The sequence below is a fragment of the Anomaloglossus baeobatrachus genome, chromosome 3, assembly GCF_048569485.1.
Source record: "Anomaloglossus baeobatrachus isolate aAnoBae1 chromosome 3, aAnoBae1.hap1, whole genome shotgun sequence".
Classification (NCBI taxonomy): Eukaryota; Metazoa; Chordata; class Amphibia; order Anura; family Aromobatidae; genus Anomaloglossus; species Anomaloglossus baeobatrachus.
The window spans coordinates 470,614,456-470,637,759 of record NC_134355.1 but is presented as its reverse complement, the minus strand read 5'-3'; the positions used below and the strand labels follow the sequence as shown (position 1 = coordinate 470,637,759).

General features: G+C 44.4%; 1 long non-coding RNA gene across 3 annotated transcripts in view; it reads left to right on the top strand.

Annotated features, from left to right (window-relative positions):
• The window catches only part of LOC142295444 (uncharacterized), a 53,730-nt gene that overhangs the window by 17,141 nt on the left and 13,285 nt on the right, over positions 1 to 23,304 (top strand). The window contains exons 2-3 of one of the 3 annotated variants that reach the window (XR_012751461.1): positions 10,349 to 10,425; positions 18,685 to 19,173. This is a non-coding gene — a long non-coding RNA (uncharacterized LOC142295444). The remainder of the gene's footprint in view (positions 1 to 10,348; positions 10,426 to 18,684; positions 19,174 to 23,304) is intronic. The other 2 variants (XR_012751460.1, XR_012751459.1) reach the window with 2 other exon arrangements.

The following is a 23,304-nucleotide window of genomic DNA, read 5'->3' as shown; positions in this document are numbered from 1 at the left end:
TGAGAGACCGGGAGGTCTCCCCCAACAGTTTGGCGCCCAACGTGGGGCCCCCATAAGGAGCACCCCGATACCTGGACACCCCGATACCTTGGACGTCACGGACCAGGACCTCCCTCCGCTCCAACAGGCCTGATCAACCAACAGCCCCGGTAAGTGTTACATACTGTGTATTCACTGCCGACAAGGTTGTTTTGGGAGAGGAGGGGGTGACAGGCCTTGTGTCCCCATCGGAGTTAAAGGTAACCGATAGTGACTCGGTGGTGACGCCCGCTGGGGGCCCAGTAGCTCGAATCCTACCCTGTGGTGTGGATTTCAATTGTCACAAGGGATCCGGAGGATGGATTGTAGGGAGTAAGACGGCAGCAGTTGGATATAGCTGGATAGACTGACCCGATCCGTAGTTTGAGGATACGGGGGGGATACCCGTGATCGAAGATAGGGATTAGGACAATAAATTGGTACAGCTGACCAAGTCCGGAGGGCGGGACATTCTTGTATGTGACATTTTTGTACGTCCTCCTCCTTTCACGGGACACCTTTTGTTTTTACTTAGCTGAGGGAGCTAGAGTAAGGGTGGAACGCCCCAGTGCCGGCCGGACTGTAGCGTGCACCATATAGTCTTGAATTAGTGTAATCCAACTGCCGTCAAGACAGCAACAATGCTTAGGTGGAGAAAAAGAAAGTTGAGAAGGTTTGCAGAATGTTATAGAACTAGTGACAGACAGAGAGGAAAAGAAAGTTGTGCGCCATGCCTCAGAGATTTCTAAGGTGTTAGGTTTGCCTAGGAGCGGATGGCTATAGCCGTCACATGGAATGCGGCGCTGAAGGGAAAGAAAGTGAAGTTGAAAGATAAAGGATTGTGGGAAGATGCACAGGTGTTTGGTAAAGTGTAGCGCAGATGTTGCAGTCAGAAGGATAGGTTGAAATAGAAGAAGAAGGTGCAGGAGACAGGGGTGTATGTTAACCCAGCTAATTCAAATATACATCATGCTGGGGGAAGTTGCCCAGCAAATGGTTTTACAAGGTGGTCAGACGATTCAGGAAGAATCAGAGGAATATGTTGGATAGCCTGGTGAGAATAGAGAGTTTACAAGTACAAAATTTGTTACTTTGAGTCCCTGAAGTGTCGACCCCTTATTGTACAAATAAGTGAAAATTTTGAACAATTGGTGTTGTAAAAGTGTGGCAGCATTATATCTTAAAATAGAATAGGGGCAAGTAAATACATATTTTTGCACCGTGTTAGCTAATCTAAAAATTCATAAAAGACTTACCCCAATAATGTTGGAAGGTATTATATCCATTTAGAAAAAATAGATCCAACAGAGACGTGTATTATGGAGAATTAGATTTCTTGAGATACAGACTGCCAGTATTTCATTAATATTTTGATTTTCCTTTCTTTCATGGATATTAGTGTACAGTATATACAAACTGTGTTATCTATTGTAAGGTCTCAAAATTCCCCAGCAATGTATATTGTTGCAGAGAACTTTGCTAGATTAGCACACTAAAAAAAAAAAAAAAGGTGTTTTGAAAAACAATGCATGGGGAAGGGTTTCTAGAAGTCTATATAGTGTCTATATAGAGAGAATTGGGTAGAAGGGGAAAGGGAAAAGAAAGACAGAATTTTGAGTTATGTATATAATAAAAATGTACCTTGTGAGCGACCAAAAATGGCGATGGTGTGGTATGGGCCTGTTCTAGCTGTCACTGGAAAAATCCAGATGAGAGTGAACTTTGTTGTGGATGTGGAGACTCTAGGCCGCAATACTATGATAAACCATGTGCTATTTTAGGTCAGATCTAAAAATGGTGGATGAAGCACATGGTGGTCGAGGCATGGTTATTACAAAAGAAGTGAGAGGGGGATGTGTGAAGAAGACCATGTAATGTGTAAATGTTTAAACAACAGATTGGGTGGACTACTACATACTCAGACAGAAAAAAAGGTGTTTTATCTATAATTAGACTAAGATCATGGTTAAATATATATAAAGAAATATTTGGGACTTGGGTCAGTCATAAAGAGAGTGTCAGGTTAGTAGGAAATTGGATTTAATGAGTATTTGCAATGTGAGCCTCAGGGATCAAAATGTTAACATCCATTGCTATATTGAAAATATTAAATTAAAGCTGTTAGTAAAAGTTTATAATACTGAAAGATTTAATATGAATGAATGAATGAATGAATGAATGAATGAATGAGTGGTTGTGCTGGAGATGGCAGGGGAAGACAAGCCCTGTTTGCTATTGGCTTCAGGGTGTGGACCCAAAATACAGGTATTTCCAGTCTGTGGGTCAAACAACTAAAGTTTCAACTTACAGGGGGGTAGTCCTATTGTTTGCTATAAAAAAAAAAGGAGACTTTTCTCTACTTTAGCAATGCATTGTAAATTATATTGGAAAAAGTAATTGACAATAGTGTTTTATTTTACTGATTCTATCTAAACAGAATAAATTAAATTGTGGACATGTTTAGATTTATTGGCAGATATTGGAGCATAGAGGTCAGGCTGTGTACAATTAGTTAATTATTATAATCTTTATTAATAATCTAATGTATTAATAATTTTAATAATTTGGTTTACGGTGGATGATTTATGGCATTCTGTGTTTGATATATAATGTATTGAATAATCTGTTTTCTTTTTATAGAAAGATTGTAATGCAGATTTCTGTGTTTCAAGCAAAGGTTGAAAAGTCATTGAAATCGTTTTCCATTATAAGGCTACACATAACATATTTATGGTGTTCCCGGTTAGGTATGATCTATACAATGTGACTTTTGTGCCTAAATGTAGAGCTCCGGTGACACACACTTTTTGAATCTAATTATGCTTTGGATAATGGATTCAAAAAGGGGGGAAAGACCTATTTTTAAGTTTTTAATTTGTTAATCAATTGAGTTTGTCTATTAGGTTTTCTTCTGTAATGGAGGATACAGCAGACAGACCTATATCTCATGATTGCTCTGCTGTAACAAGAATTGTCAGATTTTGAACATGTCTCAGATGAGCCCATTGCTAATGCAGATTTTAAGTTTTTTCGTAGATGGATCCAGATACCAAGATGCTGGTTGATTCTGCACTGGATATGCTGAGGTTACACAACATGAGGTAATAAAAATCGAACCACTCCTCTCCCATCGGAATAGGAGAACGAGATGAAGATTTGCGATTGCTGTGGTTTGTAGAGCGGAAAGGGGTAAGATAGTCAAATGTGGCTATAGGCAGCAGATCTTTTCTAGTGTGACGTGAAAACCCTATAAAGACCGTAGAGTGCATATGAGCCCAGGTGGAGGCTCTCGCACAGGTGCAGACAGCAAAGAAGCAGTGAATGGGCCTAGAGTTGAGAGTCCTTTACCAATGCAGACCAGTACCTTGGTGGCTCCTGTCACGTCCGTGACATTGGTCACTACTTGTGTTTTTAAATCCTTACAGGAACAAGCGATTCAGCAAGGAACGGAGTGTGAGACGCAGGGAGCCAGTGACTGAGGAAGGTCTGTGGATAAAGGGCGGTAAGCTTTCTCTGCCATGAGTGCTCTACTCAATAATGGCCCAGGTAACCCATGAACACATGTGACAAAGATCATTATAAGTGTGGTGGTGGACAAGATATGGGCGGCACCAGTGCTCAGTACCCAGGTGGCCAGACACACCAAGTCTTGTAAGACCTGTGCTTAATACAAAGTAGAGAAACTAAAAAGACCTCGTAGAAACACTCCCCTCATCCGCTCTACTGCTCCGGTGATTGCAGATTAGTCATATACATCTACCATGAGTAGGTTTATGTGAGTTTGTGCGTGTTGTGTAAATTTCTTTCCAGGTTTGGTCAGAATCATTCCAGTGCAGAAAGCGACGTTATTGCTGAAAAGCACATGATGGAGGTGGTATGAAAAAAATGGGTTTACAGAAGTAAAGAAAGTGTATATTTTTATAGAAAGGTGGAAACTTCTTTTCGTGATAAACAGGTCTATTTGTAAGATATTTTTTTGGTTTATCACAGGCATGTACAATTTTTTTATATGATTGACTAAATAGTGTGATAAACAGGTGTATTCTCCAATTCCAGATTTTAAATCAGTGTCAGGAGCACGTGGTCTTCAGTCAGGGGACTGATTGATCCTAAAAGGACAAGCGAGAATGAGCCATCCAGCCACAGACATGTCAATAAGCACGACGGCAGGGCAACATGGATTCACACGTCGCATTGCAGAAGGGTCGGCCCACCGAAGCTACACTGAGCGTTTTGCTTGTATTTATCCTTTTTAAAAGACCTGTACAGTGTCAGACCATCATTGCCAAAATACGTAGAAAAGAGGACTTAGAGAACCTTGAGACATGGGAAAGTCCAACTACAAAGGGTGAGGACTCGTCTAGGAGTCTTTAGTCTCAAACCGGTGAAGAAAACCCTTTCCCCTCTCCGCCCATGCCTCAACGTTCAGTCAGGCAGGTTTTCCCAACAGATCTCTTTCCCTCTCTTCCTAAGGGAACACAGTACCCTTAGTACTCGGAAATGGCAGAAATAAGTCTTTAGGGGGGACTGGCACCATAAGAATTGAGTAACCTGAAATACTTAATTCAGCCATTTCACAGACCCCTATATGTAGTTTAGTCGATGTAGCCCAATATACATATATATGAATGCTTTTGTTTTCTTCTAACACATATATAAATATATTCGTTGATTTGCCTTAATACAAAATGCCAGCTGTTAACCCTCTAATCCTGGGAAAAGTTTTGGGAGAGCCCATCCCACCAGGCTGATGTCTCCCCGGCCTAGTCTGCTGAGCACTGGCAGTGACACGCGAGTTAAGATCTTCGCCTCAGAAACCAATGGACCTAAAACAACTGAAGCAGAGAGCGGCTGCCATTCCACCCATTATCTCAGAAGGCTTCTCTGAGTCAACGCCTCAAACTGTTCACATGAAGCCTCATCAAGCTTTGGATCTTTATCAAGAGCAGATCACCAAGGTTCACGAGTCGGCCCTGGACAGGACTAGCACCAACCAAGTATCCTCCTTCTCATTTAACATCTGGAAAAGACCACAGACAACGTGTAGCAAATGTTGTTTTGTTATGTGCTAACCTCAAGATAAGATCTAGACTCAAACTTCCTTGGTCAGGATAATGTGCCCTAATGAAAGTGTTAATGCCGATCCTAATAAGCCCTGTAAATCATGGAGTTACCTTTGAGCAGATAAGAACAAGTAACCAAGGTAGAACCAGGCCCCGTAGAACTGTGTCAAACAATGACCTATTGGAAGACCCCCATGTATATATTGATGTAATTGGAGTCCCAAGGGGGGTCCCAGATGAGAATAAGGCCAGAGATGAAGTAGCAGCAGGATTTAAGTCCTTACTTCCCATTATTACTGTGAATAAGAATGTTGCATGGATCAATTATCTCTATTATAATCAACAGAGATTTGTTAATTACTTCAGGAACGCCTTAACTGGGTTAGCTACTCAGTTGGGTCAGACTACTCTGCTGGCCAACCAGAACCGGATGGCTCTGGATATGCTATTAGCAGAAAAAGGAGGTGTCTGTGCAATGATAGGAGAGGCCTGTTGTACTTATGTCCCAGATGAAACAGGCGCAAATGGTAAGGTTACCCAGGCCCTGAAACAATTAAATTCCCTAACTAAAGAATTGAAAGAAAATTCAGGGGTAACCAATCCTTGGGGTGACTGGTTTAGTTGGATGACCTCTATGAAAGGGATACTAATTCATATAGGGATTATAACCCTTCTAGTGTTGTTTTTTTGCTATAATTATTGTTTACTGTATTTTGCCTTGCTGTAAGAAGATTTGTAAAAAGGGGACAAACGAGGCTATAGCCATGGCAACCTTCTCTTCAGTATTACATACACCAGTAGCCCCCTCCAAATCTGACACAATGGTTACCATCAAAGCTCAACAACTCAAAGTCAAACTTAGCAGGTTGTTATAGAAGGGCACCATGGGGCCCGGATCCCCTCTGTGGGAACTGAGGTGAAGATGCTAGGAAAGAGCATGATAGCACGCACCTATATACCATATCTATAAGACACTGTAGTCTCTGGGTAGCCCTCACGGAGTAAGTAGACAGATAATCTTATTAAGGGGGGACTGTGAAGGTCTAGGCTATGAATCGTTTGTCCAGTATGATATTATATTATAATAAGATTAATCTGTATTTTCTATGTTTTATGTATTGCTTTTTACATATACCTGAATGAAATGTTGCAAGGATTGTAAACGTAAACCAACTATGCTTAGGGCTAAGTAATGAGTTTGCAGTCTCATAAATTAGTAAAGTGACATTCTTCAATGTCTTCTTCCAGTCTTGGAAAACCGGTTAGACTCATGATTAAGCAATATTCTTGAATAGACTTTCCTCTCTTCCCAGACACACCTGAATGCCTTAAAGGAATGTTGTTTTACAGGACTGTCCAAAAAGCTGTATAAAATGTTATGCTTTTGAATACACTGGCAGAAGGCATCCACTTCTCCCAAATAGAGACACGTTTCTCTGTGTGGTCATTTTCCTGATTCATATACATCTGCGCAGTTCTGATTTGAAATTCACCTCCGTGACCCTGAGAGACCGGGAGGTCTCCCCCAACAGAGCCAGTGAGATTGAAATCCCACGTAAAGACAGGGTAAGCGGTTACCCAGTCCCTGTTGACTACCCTAATCTGGCCAATGCGGCTGTGGGATCTGGACCTCCCCTGCTCCCGGTGAGCACCCCTCCGCCACTAACCCCGTCCTCGGCGAACACCGAGCTGCCTACTTCAACCCCGGCAGCGGAACCTTCAGCTCCCATTTACGAAGCTCCAGCTGCAGGAACCCCGGTTCCGTCCCTCGACCCAGTCACGACAGCGGTCACCCTGACACCGGCCAGACCAGACCCGGCCGCATCACCGGGCCTGTCCTTAGAGGTGGAGCACCCGGACTCTGCAACCCCAGGTGGAGCAGTCGGTTCTTCTATCTACAATGGCGGCGGTGGAGCCTGAAGAGCTGCCGGCTCCACTGCCGCACGGCGTCCCAACGGCTGTTGGGGCCGCAAGAGTGCACCTAAAGACAGAGCCAGCTAGGGAGCCGAGGCCGAACGCTGACGCTCCCTACTAGGAACGACAACGCCCACAGCTGAGACCGAAGATGACAAATCCAGATCAGAGGTAGCGGGAAATAGTTGCCCGTGCACAGAGGGAGAAAGAACACCTAAGGAAGGCCACCTTCCACGTCAGAGGGCCGTGGCGCAGGGGCCTTGTAAGGTGGTTCAACCCTGAGAAAGGATGGGATTTCCTCTGGGAAGCGGATCTCTCCGAGGAGGTGTTCGTTGCTTGGAGAGATATAGAGCAGCATCTCCCGAGAGACTACCGTAATCTGAAGCCGGGAGAGGTGGTTGGCTACACGCGGCATTTGAGTGAGCGGGGTTGGTATGCCCTCGATGTTAAGCGGCTCGCCATGGTTGACGAGCAGGTTGTGTCTGCCACCGCTGTTAATTACCAGCCTCCCAGTTAGAGGTACCAGTAATGTCTAATATAGTAACAGAATTGCTAGGTATCGGTGTTTCGTTTGTTGTTTTCCAAAGTTTGTTATTTTTCATGTGGAGATTGTTAGAAAATGAGTGTCTAATCAACAGGGTCTGAATGAAACGAGTAAAAGTTACCTGATTTGCAAGATTTTCATAGCGTATACACCCGGTACATGGACTTTGTTAGATATATAAAGTAAAAATGGGTCATGGTCACAGGACTGGTTGTGGACAACACGAACTTTTGTTGTTGTAAATAGTTGCACCTCCTGTGCCCACCAGAGTCGTCTACTACAACACCCGGGACCTTAACCTGGTCACGGACCCACAATAGGTTTGCAGGGGGTCAGGTTGTTTGGGTGGCGGGTTAATGGGATCCGGGACATTGGGACTGGACTGTTGCAGAAAGAGGCTGCAACGGAGCAGGTTGAGCCTCCATTACTGCAACTGGTAGCGTTCCATCGTTGGAATGATGAACTCTCAAAGTTTTCAGTAACGTTTAAGTGCCAGCCTCCCTAATGAGGGACGTATTGTGTAAGTAAAAATGTTTCTTTTCTATTTTCCATTTTACAGTTGAAAAAAAAATAATAAACCTCTGATGTCCTGTAGCTCGGGGACGAGCTACGTTTAACCAAGGGGGAATGTGACGCCCTGACCTATCAGGTCATCACAGGGTATTGTGCAATCTGCCCTTCTGTGCAATATCCACCTCCTCCTTGGTTACGGGTCCCCAACATGTGGTGTTGCTAAAACCAGATAATCAAAATCCTAGGAACACTCTGCCCCACACCCACCAAAGACACCAGTGGATGGCCTGAGTGTTATAGGGTCGCCCACTTTGGGGGTGGTAAGGGGAGGTCAGGAGTGTCAGGAGGAGGCCAGTGTAGTGTTGGAGGTGAAGGAGAAAGGAGGTCAGGAGCCGGGCTCCTTGGAAGTAACTAGGTGGCAGACGGTGGTCTGGGCCTAGTAGGAGCTGGACCCTGGTCGCAGGGGATCATGACAAGGGGCATGGAACTGTCGAGGAGGACAGCCGGCAGCCTTTTACCATCACTGGGCTGGGACCAGGGCACGATGGGGTACGTGGACCCTAGTTCAGGGAGTAGCTTCAGGCAACCTGACATTTCACACGACGAGAACGGAGCCTTCAAGATCCGCTCTCCAACCGCTCCAAAATCGGGGTACTAGCACAATGAGGGGGAAAGGACTTTCCACAAAAAGGTCCAGAAAATCCCAAGCGTGAACCCTGAGAGAAAGCTCCCACAGTTAGCCACACTGGGGAGCGGGACCCAATTAATTTTACGCTACCGGGGCCAACTAAGAAGTAGACAAAGTGCCAGGGAAGAGGTCACAGATCATCAGGCAACACCATTGGGGACGGGACCCAAACTAGCTCCCCTCAGAGGCAGCAGTGTCCAGAACTTTGGTTTACCAAGTTGTCGGTGTAAGCTTTATGGACTGAGTGAGTATGTGATGCCCCAGGGGTGCTGATCCTGTTCAGTGACGCCACAGGGCTTGTTCAATATGGTGAACAGGTAATGTCAGTTTTTATATATGTTGTAACGCCACTCACGGCTTGCGGTCAGGGATGTGAATGACCGCCGCTGCAGGTTTTACGAGCGTCTGGGGCTGATGGGGTCTGCAGCCAGATGATGTAGCCTCCCATGAGTGAGGCAGGCTCCAGGGGCTCAGGTGAGCAGCATAGCGGGTCCCGGAATAACACAGGCTGAGTCCAAAAGTCTTTTAACTGGTTTTTACTCACTTTGTATGTTGCGATGAGCTGACCCGGGGGTTTGTAGTGATGAACCATGTAGGACCAGGACTCCTTCGGGCCAGTCTAAGGGTAACCTGTTAGCTCGCCTTCCTAGCACTCTGTGTTCGGATAACCCCCTGATGTGGAGTACCATGGGGGTCTATCCTGGGAGTCGCTGCTGCCTTTTCTCCCCTGTGTTTGGCCCGTTTGCTGGCAGCGTGCACCAAGTGAGATGGCTCCAGGCTCTGTCCCCTTATGGGTCCCTGCGTTGCTGCTGAGGCTTGGACTCTGAGGTTGGTGAGGTACGTGTAGTTCCCCTGACCAGCAGGTTTAGCAGGTCGTTAAACTGGAGTCTGCTCTAGGGACCTGTACCCCGTACATGCCTAGTCACCAGGAACACCGTACTGTTTCACCAGGTGACCGTTCTCCCCCGCTAACGGTTACTACCCCGTGCAGGGTCTGACTAGTGGCAGCGCGCCTATCCGCCTCATGACCGCCGCTCACCACCACCAGACTGGCTCTCTTCCTGACAACCTCTGCACTCTAGCCCCTAGCCCCTCCGCTACATCCCTTGACAAAATTTGAAGGCCAGGCCCCTCCGGAGACTGCCCAAGGTTCCCATCTACTGGAGTGGGAGAACTGGTTGCTATGTGTCTGTGCGTACACACCTCATTCTGGCCCTTAGTATTACCTGGAAGTACTGTCCCAGCATGGGTGCAGTACTCAGTGGCGCCTGACCGGGAGGGTCGCAACACCTGGCTGCCCCGTCATCACCCCGTGTACTCCCCAACGGTACCGGTGGTACTCCACCTTACCACACACCACGGGTGGTGTCACGAACTTTAAATATACAATACCCTGTAAATACCCCCTTCATTTGAGTGGCAGCATGACCCCTGGGTCTGGACACCCCTCGAGCCACCGCGGATCCGGATCCGAGCAGCCCGGGTGCTGACCTGGGGGTGGCACATTTCCATGGGGGAAAAAAAGTCTGACATATTTCAGAATTTGGGGAAAAAGTGTAAAATGTGCTCTGGGAGTGATCAGCTATAGGTGACTGTTATTTTCTGCAGAGTTGTGTCGGTGATGGTGGTCAGCGCCAGATGAAGAGAAAAATGAAGATGTATAACTTCAGCTAGAGACGTCACTGGTAAGTCAGTGTATTGCATGTACACACACTCACACACACACACGCTATACACTATTGTGAGGACCAGGGAGGACTGGTAGGCCCAGGAGGTGGATCCACTGGACCAAGCACCCCACCTGGAGGGCAGGGTACACGGTAGCTGGAGCACTAGCGTGGCAGGAACGGGAAGAACCAGGTCACCAGGGTCATGGAGTCCCATAGGACAGTACAAGAACAGGTGCAGGTATCAGGAAGCAAAGACAGGACCAGGTCACTAGGGTTACAGCGTACTTTAAGGCAGTAATACAGGAAACAGGAACTAAAGGACCTGAGCACCTAGCTCACAAGACAAAGCAAAGAAACACAAGCGATGATCAGGCCCCGCCCACATGGAAAGGCCAGTCTTATATACCCAGCACAGCCTCATGTCATTTCCTGTTGCAGAAGTGCTGGGCATATAAGACCAGGTGAGTGGGCGTGGCCCGGTCCTATATCGGCATCAGTCAGAGTAAGACTCCTGAGACCTGGAACAGGACTCAGGGGAGTAAGAGCGGGAGCGGCAGGCGTGACCGGTGGACGCATGGACTGGACCAGTGAGCAAGGAGCGGTGGTGCGATGGCGAGACTGGATCAGTGAGCACGGAGCGGTGCAATGCAGGTGAGACTGGATCAGTCAGCACGGAGCGGTGCAATGCAGGTGCGACCGGATAAGTGGGTACGGAGCGGTGCCTGGATGGTAAAACCGGCTCAGTAGGTAAGGAGTGCTGCTGGGACACCGGGAGCGTGACAACTATATACAGGGCACCTGTGTATAATGTCACTGGTGATCACTGTATTACATGTACACTGACAATATGTGCAGAGCTCCTGTATATAATGGTACTGATGATAATATTAGTGTTATTAGTATTGTGGTTTTTATTTATGATCATTATTGTAGTATTATTCAGCCACTATGTGGTCTGGTCATGGGGTGTTGGTATTTGATCCTTGTATGTGGTTGTTTTCAGTCACTATGTCTTGTTGATATGTGGTTCAGTCACAGTATGGTGGTATTTCTCTCTTGTATGTGATATTATTTGGTCACTATTATTATTAATATTATTATATGTGGTCTGGTCACGATGTGGCGGTATTTCTCCCTTGTATGTGGTTGTATTTGGTCACTATGTGGTTGTAATATGTTGTCTGTCACGGTGTGACAATATTTTTCCCTGTATGTAGTATTATTCGGCCATTATGTGATCTGGTCATAGTGTTGCGGTATTTCTCCCTTGTAAGTGGTAATATTCGGTTACTACATGGTCTAATTATTTTTTTCAGGATTAAAAGCAATGAGAAAAACAACATCAAAAAAGCTAAGTGTGAACATAGGCTAAAGGGAAATTAGTTTTTTTTTCTCTTTTTTTATTCTGCCTTATATACAAGTAAATACAGGAAAGATTGTTTCTCAACATTTTTTCCGGTAAAATGCAATTTACATTTGGTTTTGGAGCTTTTATTGTCACTCCGTAAAAGTGGCGTAATACTCTGACATAAACGAGCTGTGAGTCAGAAATCCATCTAGGCATCTTCCTTATGCTTTTCCTATTCAGTTTCAGCACTTTTCCATCCATTGCATCATTTTTACAGCCCCACCAGACTTGCTTGCAAGATCCACCCAAAAATATTCGAGTTTCCCATTGACTTGCTTTCGCTTTGTTATGTGGTATGAATACAATTCAAACCTGAATATTTTACTATTCGCTCATCCCTATTAAATACATCCCCAAAATGGAGTGTAGCATTACTTTTCAGATTAACCCTTTCACATTTGAAGGATCATTTACATGAGCAGAAATTTGCTAATGAGTGTTTGATGGAAAACTTATTCACCAATTAATGAGCTGCATAAGAATACCCTCAATTACCTTTTCATTTGACGAGTGATTGTATAATTTACGCTGGCATTAAAATTATTGTTCCTTGTAGACATTTTTACTGCTGAAAAATATATTCTATGGGTACAGAACAATTGTTCTGTACAAATAGAATTCTGTTTATCTTGTCTAAACAGGCCATTAAACTACCTCCGATTGGCTTGTATGTAGCTGACCAGCAGTAGTTTAACGTCCATAATCTACTAGTTTAAATGGGCCCGTACTTTCTTGTTTCCCAGGGTAGAAATTAGGTTAAAGCTGTAATAATCAGGGCATAGTTAACAGCATAAAAAAAAAATCAAATCAATCTGACTCAACATTGTGCAAAACTATTTTTGAAAACGTATAAAAATTGTGCTAAAAATATGATGAAAAGCTGACAGTAAAGCAGAATATGGACAAGATGGCTATAGCATGGACAAGGACTGGATGGAAACACATGAACACAGCCCTCCTGAAAGAAGTGAATATGTATATCCAGCAGATGGTGCCAGAACACTATGGAAATATGCAGGAATATAAAAGCTTATCAAAAAATGCCTGATGAAATGGTTCCTCCAAAGAAAAAAGTGAAATATTTGAAGGTATTTGACGGTAAAACAGTAAATGACCCAAGTAGCTAATTATTATATATACACTATATGTAATAGCTGGGCATGCATTCTATTATATGAAACAAGTGGACAAGAAAACAAGACTCATATTTTTTTCATATATTGTTCAAATTACAACATTTATTACTTGTACTACAAATCTTCAAGAGATAGTATTATACTGTTTGTCCCATGAATCTTACATGCTTAACAAGTCATTGCTGCAGTCGGTAATTAACTTCAGTGGTCACGTGTCAACATGTGGTGTCATTGCTGTAGTTGGGTAAACAGAGACAGTCAGGGACCAGGGAAGTGTTAGGGGTACTTAACACGCTGCGACATCGCTAGCGATTGCTAGCGATGTCGAGCGCGATAGCACCCGCCCCCGTCGTTCTTGTGATATATGATGATTGCTGCCGTAGCGAATATTGTCTCTACGGCAGCATCACATGTACATACCTTGTCAGCGATGTCGCTGTGACTGCCGAACAATCCCTCCTTCAAGGAGGAAGTGCGTTCGGCGACATATCAACGTCACTGCGGCGTCACTAAGCGGCCTGCCAATAGAAGCGGAGGGACGAAGATGAGCGGGACGTAACATCTCGCCCACCTCCTTCCTTCCGCATTGCCGGTGGACGCAGGTAAGCAGATGTTCATCGCTCCCGCGGTGTCACACATAGCGATGTGTGCTGCCGCAGGAACGACGAACATCGTATCAGTGGCAGCAGCGATATTAAGGAAATGAACAACGTGTCAACGATCACCATTTTGGAATGATTTTGCGATCGTTGATCGTTGCTCATTAGTGTTACACGCTGCGATGTCGCTACCGGCGCCGGATGTGCGTCACTAACGACGTGACCCCGACGATATATTGGTAGCGATGTCGCAGCGTGTAAAGTACCCCTTAGAGCAGTAGTGGCTGGAGATTGGTAAGCATTAGGGCTCATGCGCACGTTGCGTCCTGGCCAGTGCAGAAATAAATGCACCCTCTGGCAGACGTGACGCTGCGTGTTGACAAAAAGAATGCATCCAAAACGCATGTATTTTGGATGCATTTTACATGCCTTTTGGATGCATTTTTGTCAGTGCAGTCCCCCAGCTCTGCTACATGCCTGCTGACAGCAGACACAGACAAAGCCGGGCAATGAGAATGAACTCAGATGAACTTCACCCGACTTCATTGTCATCCCACGGCTCTGTCTCTGTGTGCTGTCATGAACTCAGATGAACCTCCGAGGTCAGTGTCAGGACACAGTAGTCCGCAGCAGTGACGTCAGAGCTTCACCCGATTTCACTGACATCGCGCGTCTCTCTCTCTCTGTCGCAGCCTGATTTGCGGTCACACGTGAAGGACTCACCTGTGATCGCAAATCCCCTGAGTGGCTGCAGTGAGCCACTCAATCAGCTGTGCTTTCACTCAGGTTACTCGCGGCCACAGCTGCAGTCATCCACCTGAGAGCGGTGGCCGCGAGTAACCTCAGTGACAGTACAGCTGATCACGCGACTCACTTCAGTTGCTGCATGGAGCTCACAGGAGCGGTCGTGTTCTACTGCTGCTCCTGTCAGCTTCGGATGCAGCAGAGCTGAAAGCATCGTGGAACCTAGCGTGCATTACGTCGGACCTGGAGGTGTTTTTGAGGGGTTAATAAAGTGGTGAAAGAGGGTGTTTTTTTGTCTTTCAATACAAGTAAAGGATTTTTTAGATGTGTGTGTTTATTTTCTTTAACTTACAGGTTAATCATGGAAGGTATCTCGGGGAGACGCCTGCCATGATTAACCTAGGATGTAGTGGCAGCTATGGGCTGCTGCCATTAACTCCTTATTACCCCGTTTGCCACTGCACCAGGGCAATTCGGGTTGAGCCGGGTAGAGTTTCGGGACTGTCGCATCTAATGGATGCGGCAATTCCGGGCGGCTGCTGGCTGATATTGTTAGGCTGGGGAGCTCCCCATAGCATGGAGCTCCACATCCTGAGAATACCAGCCTTCAGCCATGTGGCTTTACCCTGGCTGGTATCCAAATTGGGGGGGACCGCACGTCGTTTTTTTTTTAATTACTTATTTATTTTTTTCACTGCTCGATATAGACACGCCCACCAGCGGCTGTGATTGGTTGCAGTGAGACAGCTGTCACTCAGCGTGGGGGCGTGTCTGACTGCACCCAATCATAGGTGCTGGTGGGTGGGGGAAGCAGGGAATACGAGATGGATTAATGAGTGGCCGGCATTTCAAAAGAGGAGAAACCGCCACAGTGTGAACGCCGTGCAGCGCAGCGCCGGTGATCGTGGATCGGTGAGTATGAGAGAGGGGGTGGAGGGGAGAGACTGACATGGACAGAGAGAGAGAGACCGAAAGACCTGCGTTTATTATGTTAAAAAAAATGCGGATCGCAACAAAAATGCAGTGCAAATGCACTGCTTAGCATTTTGGTAGCGTTTTTCTACAACTCATTGATTTCAATGGGTGTAGAACGCTGCCAAAACTCTCAAAAGAAGTGACATGCTGCTTTTGTAAACGCAGAGATTTTGTCAAATTTTTGATAATCAAAACGCTGTGTTTCAAGAAGCAACATGCGCATGGATTTTGCATGATTCTCATAGACTTTGCTGGGGAACCAGAATGCATGCACTTTCACAATGTGACGCTGCTGCTCAAAACGCTGCAGAAACACAAAAAAATAAGCAACATGCGCATGAGCCCTTACTCCTTGGGTTATTTTTTTACCATTTTCAACTTTTTGGAAAAGATTTTATGAGGCTGAAAACCCCATTCAAATTAAATTCAATACAAGTCATAACAATTATTCCAGATATTCTTGTTTGATAAACTACATAGAGAACATTTAAGGCCTTATTCTGTTGTTCAGTTTATGTATGTGTTCAATCTGTGTTTTAATAGATATAGTATGTACCACCATGAGTCTGGTCACCTGTCTGTCTTTTTTGTGGACTGAGTGTCTGTAAAGTAAAAAAGAGAGTTGTCCAGTTTTGATCCAAGTCACAGATCAAACTCACTCATTGAAATCAATAGGTTTGTAAAAAAAACTCATGGCACAGATCTACCATCTTTGTGTCATCTGAGTGTTGTCCGTGTTCTTAGGGGTCATAGGAGAAGTGAGAAGTTCAATATGTGTTTTAGTAGATATAACTTTTACTAACCCCATGGGTCTGGTCACCTGTCAGTGTTTTTTTGAGGGTCGAGTGTCTACAAAGAAAAACTGAAAAGTCCATTTTGATCCAATTCCAGGATCAAACTCACCCACTAAAATTAATAGGTTAATAAAAAAACGGACAGGACATGAATGCCATCCGTGTGTCACCTGAGTGCTGTCTGTTTTCTTATGGTCCATAGGTAAAAGAAGTTCAATATGTGTTTTTGTAGATATAACTTGTAATACCTCCATGGGTCTGATCATTTGTCTATGTATTTTTGAGGACTGAGTAGCCACAAAGAAAAACTGAAACATCAATTTTTGATCCAATTCAAGGATCAAACTCAATTACTAAAATCAATAAGTGCATAAAAAATGGACAGCACACAAATCTTTCCATCCTTGTGTCATCTGGGTACTGTCTGTTTTCTTATGGGTAATAGATAGAATAAGTTTGAAGACAAAAAGGATGACACTCTGATGATAAAAACAGACACAGAGTCCAAACACCGACAATAGAACTTGGTCCGTTTTTTATGTATAAGAAGTGGGTAACACAGCAAAGTACAGCTCAAATGAACAGTTCCTTCTTTATTTCTTGAGAATTACAAGTACACGGGACATCAAAATCTTCACAAGGAAGCTGCTATAATTGGCATAGGCATCAACGCGTTTCTGGTGTATTTCCAGTCTTAATCATGATTAAGGGTGGAAATACACCAGAAACGCGTTGATGCATATGCCATTATAGTGGTTTCCTTGTTGAAATTTTGATGTCCCGTGTACTTGAAATTCTGAAGAAATAAAGAAGTGTTCATTTGAGCTGGACTTTCTTGTGTTACTTGTTCCATTGTCGGGCCATGGCGGGGCATTTGTTCGGGCTCTGAACAGAGAGTGAATGCAGAGATGGTGAGCTGGATTTGTTGCTACTTTTATATAAGAAGTGAGGCCTTAGTTAATAATCACTGCAGATTTTCTGTTGCAGCTCAATAAAAATCTATGTGTGTTACATGCTTAGTTATCACAAATTTGCATGTGGATTTGTCAAACTTTCAACCTATGCTCTGCAAATCCAGAAAATTTCAGCATAAATTGTCATACATGAGATTTAAAATTCCGCACTGCAGGTCAATTTCCACTGCAGATTTTTCTGCATTGTCTGGATAATATCAGTGGCTATACCACACAAAGGATTTTCTGCCTTTAAATCCATATGGAGTATCAATGCCCCCTCGTGCACATACTGTATCTTTATTGTCCCTGTATTGACCATTAAAGCAAAGAAGAGGAGCTGTTCTGATCCAGCCATCTTAAAAAAAATGATTTGAATTAATGTAAAGTACATTTTTGGATGTCTTCCTTGATTAGGATTCAGTGGGAAAAGCTAAATGATAATGAAAAATTACAGACATGGAAATTATTTTTAAGACAATAGTCCCATCAGTGTCTAATGGCTCTGTCTTTGATGGTAACAATAACGCTGCGAGCTGTACTACTTTAATCTGAAGGAATGGCCTTAGAGATTCTGGAATCGGCCTCTAATTTAATCAAATTAGGAAAACTCCTTATAGAGTGATGTTTCCCGCTGTCCATGTTTGTAGAAACACTTACCACCTGGCAGTAGGACATGTCAGAGTCTGTTCTCTTTCCTTTTCTTCTACTGTGCTTATCGCAACTGTTGCTGTTCCATAGAATCTAGTCTGTCTGGGAAACTTTTACACATATTTGTATGAAATGTTATCTTCATGAGATTTTCATGCATATTCTAGATTTACAGGGACCTTTTGTATCTTCATTGCACCAGTATGCCTGTGGGATTTATTTAATTTTAATCAAGTTTAGTTACGGTACTTTTATTTTATATTGATAGTTTTATCTTATCATGCAAGGATCAACATTCCTGAGAACATTATGGTGGGCCATATAATAAACAGAGCTATGGTATAAACCATGGGAAGGGGCACAGCAGCATTGCAAGGTCTCTTGTCCACTTGCGTACCGCTTCCAATGCAAGAGCATTGGGAAGCGATATACTAATGACCCTCTGCGGTGGGTGTCAACTAAGAGTCATGCAGCTGATGTGATCTTGCGATCACATAACAGGTGCGGAGAAGAGGGAGGGAGCACTTTCTCCCCATATCATCCGCTGTCTGTCTCTGCGTATATCACGCTGCAGTATCATAACATGTGAGTGCAGTGCAATGTTTCACACGCTTCCATAGCCTTGTATGGGAGTGCATGAGCCGAGACTCGTTGCAAAACGCAGCATGCTGCAATTGCACCAAGAGCGCGATTCGTGCCGTAGAAAATTAAGCAAATGGACACTGCCCCATAGATTAACACTGGTGTGAGTACAATCTGGTGTTTTATCGGATTGCACTCACACATGAAAATCGCAAGTTGAAAAGAACCCTAACGCTCAGAGATTTTTTGTGGTGATGAAAAATGACGAGTTTTCTAGTGGATACTGCTTCAGGAATCACTCCTTCTTTGTGGTTTTAAAAAGTTTTTGCAGGTTTTTTTTTGCAGCCATTTGATTGGATAGTGTCTAGTTTGATGTGGATTTCATCAGGAATCATTTTAAAGAAGTGAGATGAACTTTTTTTTTCCCACTAGGCGTTTTTCAAGACCTGAAGTGGAAAAATACTCTCAAAAGACTGAACATATGAACAGCGAAGTGGTTATAGAATAGAAATTAATACAAAGATTCTTTCAAGTGCTTTTCAGCAATCCCTCAAGCATTTTTTTTGGGCCTTCCTGCATCAAAACCATCCTAAAAAATTCTATATGCACACATACCCGAAAGCATGCGGAAGGGGAGAAGCAGCAGCGTGGCCACACAGAAGATGACTTTCAATCGTTTCACACTGTTACCATCAGTGGCCACTTAATCAGCTTTACATTGGTTCTGGAAGCTGAATAATGTACTCTGTTGTAGTATTGAAAACTAACCCTGAAGACTGACATTATAAGGATTCATTACCAGACAGATTTGTCACGGATCCTTTATGAAAGGAAAATATGAAGCAACTACGAACAATGCTGCTATAGTGGAGTGACTGATCATAGCTGTGCCTTACATCAATGCGACAGCACAAAGAGCAGGTACACAACACCTAAAGAAAATGACTTACATGTAATATTCATCATCATTTAACATCATTTTGCTTGATAAATTTTGGAGCCAATATGAGGCTCTGTAGGAAAAATGTACAGCATCCGAGTCACAAAGCTTACATCATGTGTTAAAATGGTATAAAGTGTAAAAATTAAATATAAAAAAAATGAGTGTGCCTAAATGGCGTCTAGGTTTATCATATGCTCCAGACATATTCAACTGAAATGTCTGGAGGTGATTCCCATTGTAAAAAAAATGTATTGTTATTTACTCATGATCTATTATCCACTTCCTTTCTTCCTCGTTCCCTCATGCTTGTATCATTTAAACAAAAATATATAATTTTTTATGGGATTTTTTATTTGGAAAGTGTTGTTGACTATGATTGATTTTCGTGTTGGAAAAAAAAGGTAATGCCAACTTATTTTAGCCATACTTACGCCATCGCATTCCCCATGAGATGCTGCTTAATGGACAGATCTCCTTAAAGAACTACAAATTAATGCTGGTATATATGATATGGCACAAATAACTACATGGCTTTTCATTTGCATAAGACTCATGAAAATAAAACATACAAAATAATCACAACGTGTGAACATAGCCTTAGGGTTCTATTTTGAGTACCAATTTACAGGATAAAATTCAAGCTGTTTCTCATGAGATCTAAGGTCTATTCTTTAAGAAGGTGCTCTATGTGAGCCATGTATTTAAAACCAAACACACATTGTATTCTGTCAGAGACGCTTTTTCCACAAAGGACAATACGTGATATATAATAGTTAAAATACAGGATAGGATCTACTTCTATTTCTGCCAAAACATGGTCAGATCTCAAATAGACAGGAATATTGGTCATTTGAAGATATGTGCTGAAAATCTATATATTCTCCTAGGCTAAAGCGGGCTTTACACGCTGCGACATCGCTAATGCGGAGTCGTTGGGGTCACGGAATTTGTGACGCACATCCGGCCGCATTAGCGATGCCGTTGCGTGTGACACCGATAAGCGATTTTGCATCGTTGCAAAAACGTGCAAAATCGCTAATCGGCGACACGGGGGTCCATTCTCAAATCTCTTTACTGCAGCAGTAACGAGGTTGTTCCTCGTTCCTGCGGCAGCACACATCGCTCCGTGTGACGCCGCAGGAACGAGGAAGCTCCCCTTACCTGCCTCCCGGCCGCTATGAGGAAGGAAGGAGGTGGGCGGGATGTTACGTCCCGCTCAGCTCCGCCCCTCCGCTGTTATTGGGCTGCGGTTCAGTGACGTCGCTGTGACGCCGCACGGACCGCCCCCTTAGAAAGGAGGCGGTTCGCCCGTCACAGCGACGTCGCCGGACAGGTATGTATGTGTGACGGCTGTTGTGCGACACGGGCAGCGATTTGCCCGTGTCGCGCAACAGATGGGGGCGGGTACCCACACTAGCGATATCGGGACCGATATCGCAGTGTGTAAAGTAGCCTTAAGGCCACATTAGCACATCTGTGTGACACGACACGTCCATGAGCTGTATGATTTCTTTCTCAGACAGCTCGTGGACTTATTTCATGGACTTATACACACATCCGTGAAAAACATGAATCCCAATGTGACATCCATGAGCCTCAGAGTATGGTGTATTGTCATCTGTTTTGGGGCTCAGACTACCAGTTTGCTTCCATTTTGCATTCATGTCTTACAGATCTGTTGCTAAGAACTTGTAACCTCCCAGGGATCTTTTTATTGACTATAGTTTTTTTCACTAAAAGAACATCTATGAGAGAAAAATGGATGCAACATGGACACCACATGGAGACAATATGGATAACATGAGAAAAAACACTCCATTTCTAACGGATGGTAACATTCTAATGGATATAAGGCTGATTTCACACATCAGGTCTTTTTGTGTCACAAGCAAAAGTGGACTAATTGTCATCAATGTGTTTTTACCATTCATATGTCGTCTAATTTTCTTGTATTCAAAAAAACTGATGGAGATTTGTCAAGGTTCTCCTAGGGACCAGTCAGTGACTGCACACGTTCACCAAAATCATACATGTAAATGAGGCCTTCCTCTTAAATTTTTCCATTCTTTTATCATATTTATTATAGTTTTGTTCAAGATTATTGGATCTGATTTCTCGAACATGAAAAAAACAGACCAATTTTCACCAGAGTTTAAGGCTATGTGCACACTTTGCGTCGCGGTAGTTGCAGTTCAAAAAGCATCCTCTGGCAGAAAGGACAATGCTTTTGGCTTTAAAAATGCATGTAAAACGCAAAGAAAGTAGCCTATGCGCACCTTGCGGTTTTCATGAGTTTTTAGTGCTTTTCTGGTGCTTTTAGAAACACTGCAGTTTTGTGTTAAATTGAATGGATTGGAAACGCAGCCAAAATGGCAAAAACAATTGACATGTTGCTTCTTTAAACGCTGAGTTTTTGCCCAAATTTATGCAAATTAAATGCAGCGTTTTGAACAGCAAAGTGCGCACAAGAAAGCTCAATGTCCCATTGACTTTGCTTGAAAAGCATAACGCAAGCATTTTGGCATGAAAACGCTGCAGTTGAAAAAGCAGTGGAAAAGCAGGTAAAGCCCAAATGGCAAAAACAATTGACATGCTGCTTCTTTGAAAGCATGGTTTTTGCCACAAAATATGCAAATTAAACACTGCATTTGGAAACGCAAAGTGCAGACTAGAAATCCCAATTTTCCATAGACTTTGCTGGAAAATCAAAAAGCATGCATTTTGGCATGAAAACGCTGCAGTTGAAAACAGACCTAAAAAGCAGCTAAAACGCAGGAGGCAACGGAAAGTGCGGACACAGCCTAAGGCTGTGTCCGTGACTCGCCCACCCCAGGACCTTAGGTGACTCGGCGTCGGGCCGGACTAGTCCAGGGTAGTCAGCGGTGGCGGGGCCTGACTCCGTGACCCTGGTGGAGTCAGTTAATGTGGTGGTATTGGGGAGATGATGATAATGTTTCTATGAATACTCGTGACGCCACCTGTAGTAATTTGCGGCTATGGCGCCGCAGCTGCTGGGAGGGACTTCTGGGGCTGGTATTATGGCAGCTGAGGTGTTTCTTGCTCTCCACAGGTAGAGCGGATACTCCGGGGCAACCTTTGGGTGCTTGGTAAAGTCTATGGTGTTTATTGCCGAGGTGCAGGATGAACCAGACGACACAGGGCTTGCAGTTAAGATGGTTTTACTCACTGTTCAGTCTCAGTACTGCAGTTGATCGGTTACCCACGGAATGCCAGGATCCGCTGTCAGGGCCACCGCCGATCCCGGATAGGTCAAGGGTCAGTCCCGGTGTACCCCTTTTGTGTGTGTCCTTTTCTGACTTGCTTCCTAGCCTTCGACTGTTTTAGCTGGTCTCGGGCCTCCACCACAGGGCCTGCACAAAGGGGGTTAACCGCAGTCGTATCTTGCTCCCTTCACCGGGGGTCTGTGGCGGGACGTGGCCCTTGGCGCTTGCAACGATCTCCCAGGCCTTCGGTTTTACTTTTGAGGAATTGTCTTTCTTCCCTTTGTCTAGGGACCGTCCCTGAATGCAGCCAGATCCCTCCACCCGATGTTGTCAGTGGAACAAGTCACGGCACAATTGCCCTTCCATGGCCTGGAATCCCTTCTTCCTTTCTGTCGGTGTCACCTGGCCTAGCAGGACCCCAGGATCTCCACCCGGAACCTCCTTCTGTCTCTGCCTTCTCTATCTGCTGTCCTTTCCTGACAGCCCACCTCCTCACTCCTCTACTCCTTCTGACAGACTGCCTTGACTTGAACTTCCTAGTTCCTTTTTCTACTCACTCTTTCTGACTCCTCCCACACAGCCACTGACTAGGCCCCACCCACACCATTGGGACCAGTGATGGGACTTACGTCCCCATGACTAAATCTATGATGGTTGCTGCCACTATCCCTGACCCGGTGTATGCCTACCAATTGGTGTGTGCAAGTTTTGATTGTGCACCGGGAGTTGACCCCATTCTTACCCGGGATGGGATACCACACCTCTGGCTGAGGTGCAATATCTCTGTGGCGATGGAAGCCTCAGGGGCGCCACATCCGCACTTTCCGTTTCCACCTGCATTTCAGCTGCTTTTTAGGTCCGTTTTCAACTGCAGCATTTTCATGC